The sequence below is a fragment of the Empidonax traillii genome, unplaced genomic scaffold (genome assembly GCF_003031625.1).
Source record: "Empidonax traillii isolate 1590-97213 ecotype Southwest subspecies unplaced genomic scaffold, ASM303162v1 scaffold343:size799674, whole genome shotgun sequence".
NCBI lineage: Eukaryota > Metazoa > Chordata > Aves > Passeriformes > Tyrannidae > Empidonax > Empidonax traillii.
The window spans coordinates 584,649-588,916 of record NW_020955536.1 but is presented as its reverse complement, the minus strand read 5'-3'; the positions used below and the strand labels follow the sequence as shown (position 1 = coordinate 588,916).

The 4,268-nt window shown below is 39.5% G+C and overlaps 1 protein-coding gene across 1 annotated transcript in view; it reads left to right on the top strand.

Annotated features, from left to right (window-relative positions):
- The window catches only part of SORCS2 (sortilin related VPS10 domain containing receptor 2), a 241,126-nt gene that overhangs the window by 143,101 nt on the left and 93,757 nt on the right, over window positions 1–4,268 (top strand). The gene's annotated exons all lie outside the window — the stretch shown is intronic.

The following is a 4,268-nucleotide window of genomic DNA, read 5'->3' as shown; positions in this document are numbered from 1 at the left end:
AGAGAAGAAGGAGGAGATGCTCCAGTGGCCGGAGTACAGATTCTCCTGCAACCCTCAGTGAAGGCTGTGATGAAGCAGGCTGTCACCCTGCAGCCCGTGGGGGTCCTTGGTGTAGCAGATGAATGCCCAAGGTAGGCTGTGACCCCATGGGAACCCTACACTGGAAGAGGCTCCTGGCAGGACCTGTGGTGCTGTGGAGAGAGGAGCCCACACTGGAGCAAGTTTGGTGGCAGGACCTGTGACCCACAGGGGACTCACGCTGGAGCAGCCTGTTCCTGAAGGACTGCATCCTGTGGGAGGGGCCCATGATGGAGCAGGGGAAGAGTGTGAAGAGTCCTCCCTCTGAGAAGGAAGTAGCAGCCGAGACATAGTGTCTAAAAAACCATATGCATAAGAAAGAGCTCCACAGTATTCTTCAGGAGACCAAATTCAGGCCCAAATGGAAACATAGGTGCCCTGATTTCCCCCCATTTTTCACTATGGTTTAGTAAATGCAACTTTACAATGGAACTAAGGTAAGGCATACACAAAGGCTGCACTGGGATGGTGGCAATTCCGCCTCTGTGCCACCAGTAGCAGCTTTCTTGCTGCTTTTCTTCTTCAGGATTAGTGCTCAACTGTTGGTATGATCCGATGATTTAAGAAACAGAAAACTGATCTCTCTAAAAAGTTCTAAAATTACATTCTGCAGGCCTAGTTTTTCCAAGAGGCTCAACATGGTGTCAGACAAGCCCAAGGGAGATAAGGGGACCCTGTGTTCAGAGATTAGGGAAGAAGCATACTGAGGTTGCCTGTATTCGCAGCATACTGCAATAAAGTCAGGCTCTTTTAATTCTGAAGTGTTATAACCACACTATTACATATTCTGAAGTGCTGAGGTGTGTAGTACTTGCTTTATCCAGCACAGTATACTTGGTCAAGAAATATTTCTTTTCCTAGAGGAAGACTTGTCTGATATAAAACTTAGTCTGAATTCCACTGGAAAACTTGGTGGTTGAATGCAAAAACTAAAACAACATAAACCAGTAAACCGTGAATTAACCTAAGTAAAACAACTAAATAAAGAAATGGTCCCAGACTGCTGAGACGTGAACATTTTGATTGCAAACCACTGTGAGAAAAAGAGTGGGGAATTTTAACCAAACCAAAACCCTACTGAAATTAAGAAAAATAGATAGCTCCTGAGACAGTGCTTGTTCTATTTGGGGAAAAAAATATGCTGAAATGTCAACCAAAAAGGAAGAAACTGTCAGATAATCAGGGTCCATTGCCTCTGTGCTTTATAAGACAGAGGAAGTCCTTTCCCAAAGCCAGCCAGGTAACCCTAAACTTGTGCTTGTGAATGGATGTGTGGACACAATCCTCACACTGGTACAATGCATTTATGTTCTGATAGTAGCAAGTTTGTAAATGAAAATGCAAAAAAAATATTGTCTTGCATTTCTTCCTCAATATGAAAAAAAAACACATGTAATTGAGCTTTCCTTTTAAGTGCAGTTTGTGTTCCCATATGTACCTTGTTTCCTCTTCATTTTAAGAAAGCTGTATCATGTGAGCAGAGGGACCTAGATTGTATTTAGCCTGCAGAGTATCATACATCTTTCCCTTTGGTTCATGATTTAAGCACAAGTGAAATAACAGTATTATCTTTTAAGTACTGTTGGCAGAGGAGTCCACTGAAATGAGATTAGTTTATTCTTCAGGGATATAGCTTCAAATTTTCTATATTAGTTATACTCTCTTCTGAAGATTTTCTTAGCAGCTGTAATAACTTTGGTCTTTTTTTCAATAAAAGAAGAAAGGACTATTCCTAAGTGTTTGTAAAGCTGGGTAAAGGGACTTTGGAGTTCAGAAACTGCTCTGTAGCTGACATTCAAAAGTAGACTTTAAGGGTGTAATATCTTCATTGAGTAAACAGTCTCTGCCGTTAGATCAGTACGGTTAGAATAATGAAAACCACAAGTCATAGTTTTTAAATATTCTGCTCAATTTGTGCCTGTTGGAATAGAAAAACTTAGAGCATGCATCTCAACTCCTGAGGTGCACCACCACCACTCACTTAGACTTGGGTAAAGTCGGACATCTACAGGTATAGCTTAGTGATTATTCCTTTGGCAGCCTTGTGGCTTACACCTTTGCAGGGTCACCTTTAAATTAGACAAATTCCAAAGCTGGGACCGGGCAAGTTCAATGGGGCAAAGTGGAGGCAAGACTGGGGACGGGGAGTGAAGTGATATAATCTGGTAGAGCAGTGAGAAGAAATGCTTGTCAAACTACAGTATGGACCTGTCATCCTAAACCTTCTTTATAGTGAGTGGACACTGTGGGAGGTGATCCAGCTGGTTAAGGAATAGAGGAGTTGCCTTTTAAAGGTAACTCTGCCTGGTTAGTAAAGGATAATGTTAAAAAGGGGTAGGGAAAATGTCTAAACTTAAGGGGGAAAGAGGTATTTATTTTCCTGTCTAGGAAAAAACCCTTCCTTGTGATTTATTCACATCTACTCAGATAAAAGTCTGAAGAAGAAACATAGTCTGGGTTGGGAAGTTTTGTTCTGTGGTGTTAATTAAAACAGATCAGCAACATCTTCTTGCACTAAAAGTTTACACTGGAAACAAGATTATAATCTACTTGTGTCAGCTGCCACTGTTTGGAGGAGCATGGTGGAAGTGAGATTATTGTAATTCTGGGCTGTTAAAAGAAAGATGAGAAGGTAAAGATATTGGCAAATACCTCAAATTGTGTTTATGAAATCACGTGTGATAAATAATAGATACAAGAGGTAATTTCAGAAGTACCCAAAAACTTTCTTTGCATTATTGATGCTTATTAGCATGTCAGGCTGAGCCTCAGAAAATTCATCCTAAAGATTTCTGTGGTTCAGCTGCATGAGGTCCAACACAAAAAGTGAAATATTCAGCAAATATTTTTCCCCTCAAACTGCTGACTGCAGGTTGTTGATAGCAGGTTTGATTTGGTGTTGTGGACATCTACAAAGATAGATAACAGCACACACAGCAAAAAAAGTTCACATATCCCTTCCCTCTTCTCATATATATTCTTATCTTACCCCACTGATTCTAAAATATTATCTAACCTAATGTATTGCCTCCAAAATGCTAAAATAGTCTGTATTTGAGAGACTATATTCTTATTAAATACAAGATTTTTCCATGTGTTTACTAAAAAAGAAAAAACCCACTGAAGTTTCCGTGACATCTAATGGTTTGGAGGGACTCATCCCTCACCCTCCCCATCCCTTTTTTTACTGATCATTTATCTTATTAGGGAAAAACAACATATGTGATTATTTCTGGTTTTTATGCAGCAGTGGAAATCATCCAGTCTCTCCCCCTGGACTGTCTTCCCAAGGAGCCACCAATTACTGAGTCTGAGTTTTAACTGCCCCTCATAAATTAATGCTATTAAAATAATTTTAAAATTATGTCATTTCAATCCAAAGTATAGCTTTATTGCATTTGATTGTTAATAATTGTATCAAAATCATTATTTTCTCCTAAATGTCTTAATGGGCTCTTATAATACCTTCATCCAGCTGCACTTAATCACTCAATGTATCTCCTTTGCATGTCTTCAACTCACATCTGCTGACTCGATGGACTCTTGCCGTGTCAGTGAAGAGCCTTGAGACGAGTGATGAGACTCTGGCCGGATTCTGCCTCTCTTAGTGACACACAACTGTCAGCTCAAAGCTTTCTCTGCAGAATCTGCCTGACTAATGACAATAGAAAGGCCAGAAAAAAGCACAGCTGGGGCTGCCATTCACAGGCTGGGATGGAAGCCCTGAGGGTAGAAAACTCATCTTTTGGCTGAGCATATTTGACATGAGAGATATTAGGAGAAAATCAGCCTGTATTCCCATTATAGCTTTTCAGAGTTAAACTTCACCTTGATCAATTGTGTCTGAATTTCCTTCTCAGGATATTTTTCTCAAAATTATTCTTCACTTCCTTAGTCAAAGCAGAATCTACTCTTCTCTTGAATGTACTAACCAAAGATATATCAATTTGTTATGGAAACTATGTGTCAAGTTTAAGATATTTCTAATCAGAAAGGAATCTAAGTCTTTTTTAGCTTTTTAGTCTCAAATGTCACATGTAATTGTAAAAAGATGCTATAGTGCTTGCCAGTGCCTGTGACTGTGTGCATATCTCTGTGTGTACATAAATCAATTTATTATTATGGAGGGGTTTTTCCACTTTCATACATTTTTCTGTGGTTTTTTTTTCAATTTATCCTATTTTCATGCA